Source organism: Coenobita brevimanus, chromosome 38 (genome assembly GCF_032717465.1).
Source record: "Coenobita brevimanus isolate Jiangsu-jjx chromosome 38, ASM3271746v2, whole genome shotgun sequence".
Lineage (NCBI taxonomy): Eukaryota > Metazoa > Arthropoda > Malacostraca > Decapoda > Coenobitidae > Coenobita > Coenobita brevimanus.
The window spans coordinates 27,886,825-27,902,591 of NC_136991.1; positions in this window are offsets into that span (position 1 = coordinate 27,886,825).

Genomic DNA, 15,767 nt, shown 5'->3' on the forward strand with positions numbered 1-15,767 from the left:
CTAGGGGCAAAAGAGTGGCATGAGATTAGCCTTCAGTAATTTAAGGCTTACAATCCCATGGCTGTAATATGGCAACGTGGACCATGTGATTTGAGAGAGAGAGTGCGTGGTATTCCGGAACATACGCTTGGATATGTTCACACACTGTTGGCAGCCCACACATGCATACACGTACACACACAAACTCATATATACATGCCAACTAACACACACACACACACACACACACACACACACACACACACACACACACACACACACACACACACCACTTTCACATTATACTGTTTATACATACACTCATGCAAACGCATACGGAGATACACTTGTTCGTCAGGCAAAGATATAAGCTACCCACAAAGAAACACACACACACACACACACACACACACACACACACACACACACACACACAAACGAAGGTAAGAAACAAATATGTTGTGTAAACCAGAACATCAAATAAGGGTTGAAATGCTGAATAAAGTAGATGCAGTTTTCACACTCAATACCTTTGTTCCCTGTATCTTTCTATAAGGGAATGTAGTATAACGGTATCTGCATAGAAAGTTACTGGCATTCGTGTACATTGGCTTTATTGTATCATGAGAGACAGACAGACAGACAGACAGACAGACAGACAGACAGAGACAGATAACAATAACACTCAGACTTTTGATCCGATCTGAACCCTTGAGACAGAGAACTCCAGCACTTTTCCTGTCCAGTCCTCAAATGCAGAAATTGACCGACATCCTCAGTCTTCAAACATGCAATAGGTTAACTCTGGAACTGCCTTCCTCAGTCTGCATTTCCCTCACCCTATGACCCCCGTCTTTTAAAGGAAATGGATCCAGTATCTCGAAATTATGGATGTTGAATCTGACTCTTTTGTTCATTTTTTTTAGGAAGGATTTTTCTTTGGGGTTTCTGCCTTTCAGTTCTTTGCAGTAACAGTGGTGGAAGAGTTGACAATCAGGCATGTAGGAAATGATTCAATTTTCAAAACAATTGGGCAAATGATAATGTTGCATGGCAAGGACAGCTCAAAGAGTTTTTACTCGATTCGGATCAAACTTTAAGGGTAGAGAATCAGGCAACGATGAATTGATTAGATTATGAGATCAATCTATGAAAGGTCAAGGTCACAGGGAACGGTCAGGCTTAGTTGGCGCAGGTGTTGCTTTGTCGGAGCGCACCTTGTTTGTAGCTCTGTATGAACTACATCTACAGAATTTTTTCCCAGCAGGGAAGATCTTTTATACTGAAGGACTGATGAAGAATATGTTTCAAATCCCCAGTTTGAAAAGTTTCTCTGGAACTACGTAGAGAACGAATAGAATAAAATATATCTTCTGAGCAAAGTGACTAATTATCGGTTTAATGCTGACTAACCTTTCCCTACTTATATCTCTCTACCTCACCTCATCGTTGCAGGTGTAATTTTAATCCAGCTATTTTTTTCCTAATTCACAGCTGTCAGTCGTACCCAGTTTAATTTTGCTTCATCTGCTTCCTCCTAGTTTCTCTCTGTCTCACGTTTCCCTTACTAATATACTTCTTTCTAGAAATATATATATATATATATATATATATATATATATATATATATATATATATATATATATATTCTTTTTGCCTCACATACTTCTCCTTGATTAGCTTCTGCCAATTTTTTCCTCCCCTCATATTTGCTGCTCATTCTCTTCCTTCCATGCACATTTCTCCCTTATAATTCATCCTGTCTTACCTAGTCTTTGCCAGTTATTTTGTGGTTATTAATGTTTGCCATTCTTAATATCATTTCATTATTATCATAAGCTGATGTTATTTTATTATTATTATTATTATTATTATCATTATTATTATTATTATTATTATTATTATTATTATTATTATTATTATTATTATTATTATTATACCCACTACTGCTACTACTACTACAACGACTTCTACAACTACTACTACTACTACTACTACTACTACTTTGGTCGAGGATTTATAGTTATTACTTTTTTTCGAACAGTATTATTTATTGTTTCCTATACATTTTTAATGTGTATTTGTTTATTTATAACCTTCTCCTGGCGGTCATGTCGCCTTCAACCTCACACACACACACACACACACACACACACACACACACACACACACACATGGAACAATGTGAAACTTGGTAATATATTTTAAAATCCCCGAGTGTGGCGTTCGAGTTTGGGAAGGATCACTGCAGTGTAAGCCTCTTAATTGTATACTAGGAAGGCTGAGGTCAAGGTCACAAGCGAGAGAGAGAGAGAGAGAGAGAGAGAAACATCCTTTTGTTTAGGTACAGACTCAAAATTACAAACTATGGGACAATAACAATCATACATATAAAACACTGAATCTGTTGTTTGTTAGCTCGAAAGTCCGGAATCATCAAGTTCATTTCCGCTGCGTCCCATTCCTGGAGGCAGATTTCTGTTCTGTGTACCATTTTTGCACTACACTCTAAATTTTATCATCCCAGGATGATCGTTCTTTCATTTTTTTTCATTTCTTCTTCATTCTAATCTTACTTACCCTACCCTACCTTACCCTAACCTAACCTGACCTAGCAGATTACCCTAAATAACTAACAAACTAATCTAACCTGGTAATAAGGAAACACCCCAAACCTAACCAAGACCTTCCTGGCTATGGACTGTGCTAAAATGGTAAACAGAATGAAAATTAGCTTCTCAGGGCCTTCATACTTACTTCATTTTTTTTCCCCATTACACTACAATGGAGTATTTTTTTCAGTCTGTTCTCTCTTCTTAAAGATGAATTTGCTCAACTTAGAACAGATCTTCATAAATGAAGAGGTTATTTTATTGATTGACCCCATTACCTCAAGACTCCTTTTGAAGCCAAATAAAATCGTCTATAGTTAGCAAGATATCGTAGTGAAGGGGTTAAAGAAAGTCATTCATGGGAGGGAAAAAAAACATAATCTCTCTCTCAGTCTCAGTCACCAGAGGAAAGTGAGAAGCAAAACTGGCAGGATGTCTGGTGAAATATTCTCTCTGACTGCATTTGCTTCTATACTACTGTATTAGCAGTTGGAAAGTAAGATGCTGTATTGTCACCGTCTTGTCCGCCCTTAGAGAACTCAGAGGGATATTATATTTCTCACTTTATTCACGTGGCTTCCATACGACTTTATTTAGCCGTGAACGAAAGTGAGAGAAAGAGGAGACAAGAGAAAATGAAAGAAAGAAGAAAAAGAAAGAAAAAAGAAATGAGAGTGAGAGGTAGTATGGATAAATGGACCTGAGAGACGGACAGACAGACAGACAGACAGACAGACAGACAGTGACAGACAGACAGAGAGCAGCCTAGCAGTGCAGGGTTTAATGAAGGCTATGCATACAGTATGTCCTCCGGCTCATAAAATCTGTCAAAAGCTAAGTGCACTCGACTGAAAATAGTAAGAAAAATGTTTATTTACCCGTCCCCGCCCAGGAGAGGCTTGGGGACGAGTATTGTTTTCAGGTTTGTCTGTCTGTCTGTCTGTCTGTCTGTTTTCAACTTTACGCAAAAACTACTGGAGCTATTTTTACTAAAATTGAAGGGATGATGGGCTATAATGTTCTGATCACCTGATTAAAGTTTTGGCCAAATTGGGCCAAGGCCCAAGCTATAAACCCCAAAAATGTTAAGAATTAAAAAAAAAAGAAGGGGGGAAGGGTAAAAATCGTTTTTTCGCCATAACTCCTTTCAAAATCGTCATATCAACATGAAACCAAAACCTAAAGGTGCATCTTTCAAATCTGCATCTTTTAACATGCCTCATTGCATCAGTGGGGTCACTCCCTCGTTAGCGGAAGAGGGGTCAATGTCACGTGGGTCGGGCCTAAAATTTCAGATCGGCATAAAATCGTTAATTTTCACCCGATTTACTCCAAATTTGATATGTGACATCTTTGAATAGATATCCTGTTGTGCTTATAGCCTACGTCGGCACTAAAATGACTGCCGGGGACGGGTTTGTTGTGCCTTGGCAGCTCTTCTTGTTATGGTATATGTAGAGCACATCATCGGATTTTAGGAGGTGAATGTATGTGGTAGCTAGACAGTAGAAGTGTCTATTTTGGTTATTGGTTTTAACCTGGTTCTCAGTGTATTTATCCCATGCTTTGTCTTATTGGATTTGAGAACAGTGTTTTTTTTTCTCATGGTCGGAAATACTGTGCTATTCTATCCGAGCTAACTCCAGATGATTTGATTCACCTGCATGAGCCGTAGGAGCCTGAGAGAGCTAATCGAGTTACCCTCAACCCTCTCATGGTCGGCACAACTCGGTATTCTGTTCCAGGAAATGTCAGATGTTATTCAGCTGAGATAGAGTTGCAACAGCCTGTAAGATTAGTTTTCCTCCTTAATTTGCCAGCCGCATACTTGAACTTACAGTAGGTAATACCGAGTCATTCCATCCATTGTAGTATTCTAAGTTGTATTATAATAATAATAATCATCATCATCATCATCATCATCATCATCATCATCATCATCATCATCATCATCCATCCATCCATCCATCCATCATCCAATCCTATGTCGCCCCATGAGAAGCGTAGGAGCCCGGGGCTAGGCAAGTTGGTCCCGACATTTAAGATGAGAGTGACCAGCCTCACTCATCCCTGAGTGGCATTACGTGAGCAATACACCCCAACCACCCTTTGGATATAAACCTTCACCGGCTCAATCCGATTGGAACGCAATAATTCCCACTAAACCACCAGGCGCCAAAATGTGGTTATATGGTTACCACCCAGTATAGTAAATGGTTTCCTGGTGTACAGGAAACCATTTGGCTTGTCACTCAGTGTAGAGTCACCCACAGACAGAAGGAAGATGAAAGAATGAAGGAAAGAATGAGAGAAATGGGAGTGTAAAGTCACCCGTAGGCAGAAGGACGAGGAAAGAAAGAAGGAAAGGAAGAAGAAGAGGATGGAAGGAAAGAAGAATGGAGGAGAGGAAAGGGCAGACACCCGACAGCAGCACTATAATAATAATAATAATAATAAAAGTAGTAGCAGTAGTGTATATGTGTGCGTATAACTCATTATATAAGTAGTAAATTCTATTGTGTATTGGTGTCTGTTTTGTGTATACTTTTATGTGTTCTCATGTATTCCCTATGTATGAGTACCATATGTCCACATTTTGGTACTGTGTGTGTGTGTGTGTGTGTGTGTGTGTGTGTGTGTGTGTGTGTGTGTGTGTGTGATTTTCAGCATGGCTTACTTGCAAAGGCTATTCACAGCCATTTGAGTGTAAAACAATGAATATTCAACGGGAAAATCGCCCCTAAGGCCCTGAGGTGCAGACAGTGCTATACAGAGACTAGACAAGATATAGCCTACTCAGCCTTATGTAACGAGAGAGAGAGAGAGAGAGAGAGAGAGAGAGAGAGAGAGAGAGAGAGAGAGAGAGAGAGCACTGAGTGAAAGTGAGAAAAACAGTGGATAAGATGAACGAAAAAATGATTGATATATAGTGACAAAAAGTATAGCACACACACACACACACACACACACACACACACACACACACACACACACACACACACACACACACACACACACACACACAGAGGGTTGGGTGAACAAGAGAAAATCATAGAAATAAAGCAATAAAAAAGAAAGAAAACGAAAGAAGTGACTAAGTACAGTGGACATGATAGAGAGAGAGAGAACATGGACACCCGTACATCACACAGACAATACAAAGCCTAGCTATTCTGTAGAAGATATAGCTGAAACCCCATATTCCTGCCTCTACTTTCTACGCCTACCGAGAGAGAGAGAGAGAGAGAGAGAGAGAGAGAGAGATTTTATAGGAACCTTCTCAACTCATTGGCTCTTCACTCCAATGACGTATTCTTCCTATTATTATTCTTACCCCCAGACATTTGTATTTATTTCTGTTCCATCCAGCGCGAAATATCTCGCTTATAAAAAAAATGTAGAGAAATACGCCGCCGGATTGGAATGCTTAAAACTGAACTGATGTTAGTAAACAGGTGAATAAATTAATGAAGATACATACATAAATACATACCTCCATACGTACGTGCGTACAAATGTAGCAAGATAGATAAACAGGAAGACAATAATAGGTAGAGAGAGATAAGCAAGTAGGTAGGTAAGAAGATAGATAGGTAGATAGATAAGTAAATAGATGGAAGATAGATTTCATTATTTGTATGTTAGATCCATTGAGGAGAAGGGAAGTGGGGTTTTAAGGCGATCAGCCCCCTTTTGATATGCCTCTGAGCCTGATATATCCGTGGTCTGTTGTTTTCGAAAAGTCTGAGAGGTATGATGCATATTTTCTCTGTCCTCTTCGACCATATGATGTAATATACAAAGGGTGGCCCATATATAACGCTCCTCTTGCACTCCATTGGCTAGTTTCTCATGTGTTTCTCAGTGTTATCATTGTCTACTCTCAACTATTTATTCATTTTCTGTTCCCACTGCTTTGATCAGGTCCACACCAACAGATTGAGCCGTTCCCGCAACACACGCGATACTGCTAAGTGGTTTTCTAGTGCAGTGCTATGAACGGGCCACCTTGAATACTTCGTTCTTGCAACCTCCTGACAGTTCAGAAATAATCCAGACGCAGCAAGAAGTAACCAATTGACTATGCCACCTGATTTAGTGGTTTAACTCCTTTTTAAATCCAATTCATGCTATTGCCACACGATGTTGTTCAGTTGTGCTGAAGGGATAAGAAACAGTCTTCTTTCACCCCTTCACCATGATGACGTATTGTATAATTTCGTCACCCTCTCACCGAAAGATTTATTCATTTTAGCGGAGGCCTCTCATAAAGATAGTCTTTTAGTCCACTTACAATATAGTTGGAAGGATACAGGTCAAGAGTGGGAGCAGTAGAAATGGGTTAATTAGGAAGAGCATGTGGAGCTACATGGAGAGATGAGGAGTAAAAGAGATTTGTGGTGTTGATGTGGATGTGACTGAAAGTGTTAAGAAAAATACTTTCAGATGGTTTGGCCATGTGGGGAGGATGGAGAATGAAAGACTGGTTAGATGAGTGTATATGAGTGAGGTGGAGAGTGAGACGATGGATGAGGTGGAGGAAAAGGGTGGAAGGATATATCAGAGAGAGGGATGTGAACTGGAGGAAGGACAACCAAGTGGAAAAGGAGAGGGCGACGTGGAAGAGATTTGTCTCCACCCCTTACGGGATTAAGGCATCTGACAATAAACGGACAGACAGATAGATAGATAAATAGGTAGATAGGTGTGTAGATAGAATATAGGTGCAAGTTACGTAAAACATGTTCTTAAGATCAGTTCGAGGACATTTTCATTTTCTTCAAGCTATCTTTCTACTTTTATTTTTAGCCTGGGGAGTCTCTTTAGTAATTATGGGGTTAATGAAAGTTATATCAGTGACCCGTACAATCTGTTTTTGCCTCTCCTAATCTGACAAAAATCGTCTGATATTAGCAACTTCGAAGTAAAAAGATGTCCCCACAAGGACGAGCTTAATTTACGAATTCAGTATAGTCGTTTATGGACCACTTTCTGAAGGATTGTGTAGTCGGTTTCTATAAAATACCAGTTTCTTAAACTCTTGCCTGACACACAGAGGAAGAAAAGGACCCATTTGTTAAATTAGCTTAGTTTGAGGTAAAAAAAAAATGTACTATGAAGAACCGGGTGTACCGAAAGGAATATAGGTTTGGAAAATGTGTACAAATACTTTTTCACTATACACAAGAGGGTAATTCATTTACTCTTGCATACAATAATATACAGTATACAAAATACATAATAAGTTATGCACACACGCATGCATGCCGATACACACATACAGTATATACATACTTACATACACACATACAACTAACAGAGAAACTGGGGAATGGAGAGGGAAGGAGAGGGATTAAGAGAGAAGGGAAGGTCACGGGAGTAAGGGGGTTGAGGGGAGAAGAGGAAGGGGATACGGAGAAACAGGACAGAGGGAAGGAAGAGGGTGGCCGGGGAGGGAGGTGAGAAGGCAGGGGGGAGGGGAGAGAACAGGGAGCAAAGGCAAGGGAGGAGAAGAAACGGGAAAGGGACATGGGAAAGGGAAGGGAAGAATGGAAAGAGAGCAAGAGTGGAATGGGCAGAGGAGAGGGGAATAAAGAGAAGAGGGGAGGGGAGCAAGGAGCATAGGGGAGGGGAGGAAGGAACAGAGGGGAGGGGAGGAAGGAGCAGAGGCGAGGGAAGGAAGGAGCAGTGGGGAGAGGAGGAAGGAACAGAGGGGGGAAAAAAGGAGGGAGAAGGGGGTAGAGAGGGACAGAGGGGAGGGGAGGAAAGAGCAGTGGGGAGGGAGGGAAGGATCAGTGGGGAGGGGAAGAAGGAGAGGGGAGGAAGGAGCAGAAGGAAGGGGAGGAAAGTGAAGAGGCGAGAATCATGGAGAGAGGGAGGATGATGTAAATTGGAAGCAGGGGAATGACAGGAATAGAAGAGAACAGGATAGAGGAGGACGGGACAGTGGAGTAGGGGATGGGGGTAGGAAAGGCGGGGGAAGGTAGAGGGGACGAAGGGGAATGTGATGGGGAAGGGTGAAGGGAGAGACATATGAGGGAAAGAAGATGGAAAAGAGCTGATAGGAAGGAGAGGTGTCGGAGGGAAGGGGAGAAGACAGAGGGAATGGAATGGGGATGGGAGGAAAGGAGCAGACGGGATGGGGAGCGGGGATGGGGAGCGAGAAGAAGGGACGGGTCACCTCGTAAACATGGTGGTGGTCGTTGAGGGGTTAGTGGACAGTGGCACGCGAGCAGAGGCGCACATCTGAACGTATACAGGTGCACATGTGAACGGAGGAAGCGCACATGTGCATCTTCTTATGTCCACAGTTACACAAGGTCACGTCCAGATGTACACCCACCCACGTCTACGTGTGCATCTCCTTACATTCACGCGTGCACCCATCCACATCCAAATGTTCACCCATCCACTTCCACATGTCCACTTACTTGCGTAGGTTTACATGTGCCCAAGATCACTGACATGCATATGTGCACCTCATCATCACCACACGTGCGTGTCCTCCCGTTCACATGGGAATTTGACGTTGTCCACATGTGAACCTGGCCATGTTCACATGTGCACCTTGGTGTATCTGCATGTGCACTTCCGCACGTCCATGTATTATGACCTCCTCATTTCCACATGTGGACCAGGCCGCGTCCACAAGTACACCAGGCACGTCCAAATGTGCTCATTCTCACGTTCACATGTGGAGGTTGCGAGGTTCACATGTAGATATAAGGTGTACATTAACTACTGGTACATATATGTAAATAGGTGCACTTATCAAATATGTACATTAAGTGAGATGCACATAGAGCAAAAGTATAGGTGTAGGTATTTGCACAAAATAATATAGATGGGCATAAGTAGCTGTGCATGAACTCAGGCAATATATATGCTGTGTGTGTGTATATAGATATAGATATAGATATAGATACAATATATATATATATATATATATATATACAGTATATAGTGTGTGTGTGTGTGTGTGTGTGTATAAAACCTCTCCAGTCAAAATGACATTTTGTAAATTGCAGTCATTTTTCGGACAGCATTGGAGACTTAGTTGCAGCTCTTCCTCAGACGCTAATTTTGCATATTACACCTTAACACTATCACACTTGTATAACCAACTCACCTAAATAAAATCAGCTGCAGTTATTTGGACCAGAGTTGTCCCAGTCATGAGAGGGCTAATGTTTTCTTGTGCGTTATTTATGTCTGATTTGAATGTTGTTTATGTTTGTTTTGGATGTTGTTTATGTTTGTTTTGGATGTTGTTTATGTTTGTTTTGGATGTTGTGTTTGATCTGGATGATGGTTATATTTGAATTGTATGTTATGTTTGATTTGTATGTTAATTACGTTTGATTTGGAAGTTAATTATGTTTGTTTTGGATGTTATTTGTGATTTGTATTTATGCATGATGTGTATGTTAATTATGTTTGATTGGTATATTACCTGTTTTTGTTTTATGTGTTGTTTAGTTTGATTTTCTATTATTTATTGTACCTTATCTGTGTTTGATTTGCATGTTATTTATCTGATCAGGATCTTACCGATGTCTGATTTGTTGCCTATGTTACTTATACAGGGCCGGATTTACCTACTTGTGGGCCCCAGGCCAAACTCATCAATGAGATCCCAAATTTATAGAAATGTTTGCATGTTTCAATAATCAATATATATATATATATATATATATATATATATATATATATATATATATATATATATGTAATTAGATAGAGAGATAGATATATTACTGTAATTATTTTGCAATAGCCAAATATCATCAAATATTAACTAATATAAAGTATTATAATTTAAGAAATAAAAATTTCAACACAATGTAACACATCATACTTTTAATCAAATTAGTTCTATATCATGTACGTACATCTTATATGTGGGATTCCAGTGGACCATGGCCCAGTGGTTGAAGACCACTGCGGGCCTATACTTATTGTACAGGGGCCCTTATGGTTGTGAATATATTATATAATGAAATACTCAGCGTACACATGAAACAAGGTTATACGCTGGCACACTGCGCGACAAATTAGTTTCAGTGGGCTCCCAGATACCGGTGGGCCCTAGGCCAATGGCCTACTTGGCCTATTGGTAAATCCTGCCCTGTACTTATGTCATATTCGTGTGTTATAATTTTTTTATTTGGGCGTTATTTATGTCTGATTAATATGGCGGTTTTTATAATCAATTTTTACTGCCTCATGATGACTTTATGCCACTTGGGAAACCTCACCCATACTGTAGGAGTTAGTGAAGGCTGTAACTTCTATGTTATAGAAAAACCTCTTCACCTCGAGGGCTCTTTCACCTGCTGAATAAAATAGCCTTACGTCATCTCAAATGTAATATAAAGTTAGTACAGCCATTAACAACAGTTCGCAGACACTTTTTTGCTGGCCGCGGCAAAGGAAATCAAGTGATTGCAATATAAAGTACACAGCAAAAACATGTGAGAAGGAAGGATACTCGATGTCGTTTGGAGAGGAATGAGATTTACATTGGACAGGACACAATGCTGGAAGAAGACTGTGGGTGCAATTTTGCTCACAGCTGTACGTCCTGAGGCTGAGGGGGTTAATGGTATTAGCAGGTGGTATTTTTATGACGTGTCATTATGGCTTATGAAAATTTGTGGGAGCTGTTTAAATAAAGTTCAAATCCCTAAAATACTGTTCATTATTGCTTGGGTCTGAACACGCGACCAGTTGAAATCTTCAAACTTCCCTGTAATTGTCAGGTTTTGAACACGCGAACATGTGAGCAGCGGGCAGCTTCAATACCCTTCTTACCTCGACCTGACCCAGATTTTCGTCCTTTTGCAGCTTATTTCACGTAGGTCAATGGAGGAAAAAGACAATGCTACACCTTGACATCTTTTCCACGGCACTTCGTGACTAGTTTCATGTTCTGGGCATGTCTAGGGTGTGTTTGAGATGCATGTGGTATGAGTCTGGGTGTGTCTGGAGTGTGTCTGACAGGTGTAACCATAGACAAAGGACGCCTTCTGGGATGTGTTGGGATGGTGGATACGGTTGGTGTGTGTGAGGCTATCAGTGCTGTCCTCTGTCGTGTTTAAATTCATTACACCTTATAGCGCTCAGGCTCCTACGACTCCCTCTTACCTGAAAATCGTCCGGTGTCAAGTGAAACATAACGCTAAAGTTGTCCTGATATGAGAGAGTTATGGTGACAGTATTATACCTCAATGACGTATGATTCCCAGCCGAATAAACTCATTTGGCTGTGGCTGAAATGGAATAGTAAGGGCAGATCCGATCATAAGGGATAAATGGTAACAACATTAACTCTCTCTCTCTCTCTCTCTCTCTCTCTCTCTCTGCTGTATAATATTGCTTGGCGACAGCTGTAATACATTGCTAGACTTGTCCAGACCTTTGAGAGGGTCATGGTGACTGCGAATAACCTGTACGTTATCTACATCTCTTCCGTATGAGCTTATTTTGCATCAAAACACAAGAGAATATTATCCCTTCACTACACTAACTTTTTTCTATTATTATTATTATTATTCCTCCTACCACCAGACGATTTTATTCAGCTTAAGGTCGAGCATCTTTACTGAAGAGGTTAGTGATGGATATAACTATTACTGTTTTTACTCTAACCTGGCTTAAAACTACCATCTCTCACCGTGAATGCTGAGTTGTTGCAATACATTAACATCGTATTTTGACGCTAGTCAGGAAGACTTCCCATGTGAAGGATGTAGAGTCATAGCCTTGTCCTTTTCTGACACTGAGGTTGCGAAATCGACTATAAAAGAGCAACAATCTAGATAAAATTAAGGTGAAAGAGGCATAACTCCCCCAATCTGAAAAGTGTCTCCCAAGTATAGTAAAATCGCCTGAGGATAGCATGAACAAAATAGAAAATACTGTACAGGTTGCTCCACTCCCGCGTGACTCACCCAACACTACAAATGTTGTCTCAGCAGTGGATAGACATTACTCTAAGCCTTTCTCTCTTCTTCACCTCTCCCCTGGTCTGCCGTGTGTAATAAATTATGTTCACTTGTCGTGGTTACGGGTTTTGCATCTGAAACTAAGGCAACATTGGGCAGTGTTGGGTGGGTCGCGTGGGAGTGCAGCCAACTGTACGTCACCGGATTGAAGAAATTAATGCCTTCGCTAAAAGGATCTTTCCTAAGCTGAATTAAATCGTTTAGCATTGGCCGCAGTTAACATGATCATTCCCTTCTCGCAGATGACGTACTTTTCATTATAGTCTTGTTGCCTCCGGACGATTTCATATTGTTTATATGTCGAATTTGTGAGTCTGTCTATTTATTTATCTATCTATCTATCTATCTATCTATCTATCTATCTATTGTCAAACGCCGTAGATCCGAGATATTTTGCCAAAAACAAACTGCCTTCATGTCGCACTGCCCTCTATTATCTGGCTGCCCTCCCTCCAACTCACACTTCCTTCCTTCATATACAGTATCTCTCCAATCCATCCCTCCATCTCCCCCTTGGTAACCCCCTCCTCCTCTCCCCTCCACCTCATTCACATTCACTCGTATAGTCAGTCTTTCATTCTCCATCCTCTCCACATACCATCTCATTCACATCCACATCAACACCGCAACGCTCTTTTACACACTGTCTGTCTTTCCATGCAACTTCATGTGCCCTGGGTTGACATAATGTTATTTTGTCTGACTCTGTACGCAGACAAGTCACCCCCTTCTCTGACACCCAGCAGAACTCCTACGTGCCACCTATCTTTGCACGCCATCACGTCATCACAAGCACCCGCTGCCGTCCATACTGAATGCATGATAGGGCTATTTTATTCAAGACTATAGCCCTTGCAAAGATCCCCAACCTCTTTCAGCTCGGTTAGTAGCCAAGAGTACTCAGATTTAAGGGTTTGTTTGATCAATAACCAAGGTGACTCATACTTAGTGTATACTTAGGACTCATCGAATTTCATGCAGTCACGACTTGATATTCAAATTGTGGGAGTGGCCAAGTTCCGTCAGATGAAAACTTACCCACTACAACTATAGTGCAATAGAACTGGAGGTGGTGTTTTTATGACATGTTGGTGAGTCTTGTAGAGGATCAGCAAAGTAAGCTTTAGGTAAGTTCAAACATTCAGACTACAGTATTTCCTTTCAAACAACACACCAGTTTTGTAACCGCCTGACAGTCACCTGGATATAATGCACATCAAATACAGATGCATATTAGTTACAGGTTAATATGCCTAAATGAATAATGTACATATAAGCAACAGGTGCGTATTGGAAAAGGTGCGCAGGCAGGCGCACACACACACACACACACACACACACACACACACACACACACACACACACACACACACACACACACACACACACACACACACACACACACACACACACACACACACACACACACACACACACACACACACACACACACACACACACACACACACACACACACACACACACACACACACACACACACACACACACACACACACACACACACACACACACACACCTCGTATGAATTCACAAGGTGGAAGAAAGAGGTGCAAAGATGTGGAAGGTGTACGCAGGTGGAGTACACAGAAGCTGCACATGGGTACGTGGTAAGGGCTCATGTGTAGGCTACACACACGCAGTAAATGATCATGGATTGCTGTCCACATGTGCACACGTTTAACCTTGTTCTCACTTGACCTTGTACACACGCAATACCGTCCACTTCACACACACACACACACACACACACACACACACACACACACACACACACACACACACACAAAAACAGACTGAAACTAGTGTGTTCAATGAGTTGGTGATTTAAAACCTGTGAAATCAAATGTTTAGGTGGATTAGACGTAGTGGTATTCAGTGACCAAGCTTAGTGAGTTCAAAGTAGGAGACGATAGGAAGTAGTGAGATCAGTATTTCAGAATTAGCGAGACCAGAATACGAGAAGCTTAGAAACAGTGAGAAAACTGAAGTACTGACCCTTTCACTTCAATGTCTTATTTGCTTATTTTAGTCTTCCTATCTTCAGGTGATTACCAGTTCCTCCCAGGCCGGCCTAGGAACGGCTCTGAGTCACTTATGTTAACTAGAAAAGTGTCACTTGTTTTAATGTTCGTCAACCAGCCCCGTGCCACACCACCAATTCAGTTTATACTGTTTTTCATTAATACTAGATCTCTGAAGTGAACATTGTGTTCGCAGCCTCCAGATACATAAAATTTATAATATTATATCTATCAATCAATCTATCTATCTGTCTATCTATATCTAGATCTATCTGTGTGTCTATCTATCTATCTATCCGTCTGTCTATGTATGTATGTATCTATCTATATATATATATATACACAAATAAGAAGGCAAGTACATCAACACAAATAAATGTCAATAAATTTTTCAGCTTATAGCCCTCCGGCATCCCACAGCAAGCCACGCATCTCTCACTCCGTTCAGTGTGTGGAGAGGTATTTACTGTTCCTCGTCCTCCCTCTCTTCTCTTAATTCCACCTAATTAATGGCATATAGCTATATTAACAAATATTGCTATGTCGTTAACAGCAATGCCTTTTTGAGGGTCTGAAAAATGGTGAACACTGTTCTACGTTTGCTCAGCCTAGAAAAGTGCCCCAGCGGTCAAGGGATGAAAGAGATACTGTATGTCAGCTAACTCCTCCAGTTTGAAAGTTTATCCTGGGAGGAACATGATTGTCTGAGAGTTGTAAGGATAAAATATATAATACGTCATCGGACTGAAAGAGGTTTACACGTCTAGAAGTAATGAGATCGAAGTAGTATTGGTTTAGAATTAGTGAGATCGAATCATTGGAGGTTTATAAGTATACCTCAGAGTATTAGAAGTTTATAAGTACTGAGCTCAAAGTATCAGAAGTTTAGAAATGGGGAAATCAAAACAATTGAAATTCTGAATAAGGAAAATTGACGCACACAGTTCAAGTAGGAGAAACATCTGAGAGAATATTAACCCTCTCAGACACAGGTAGTTTGAGTCGTTAGATTGTTTAACAACCTGTAAAGCGCACCATGACACGAATCGGGTAAAAAAAACATACCAAAATATGACACACATCGGCGGGAAACTTGTGTTTTCCTTTGTTTGACACGATATGCATCA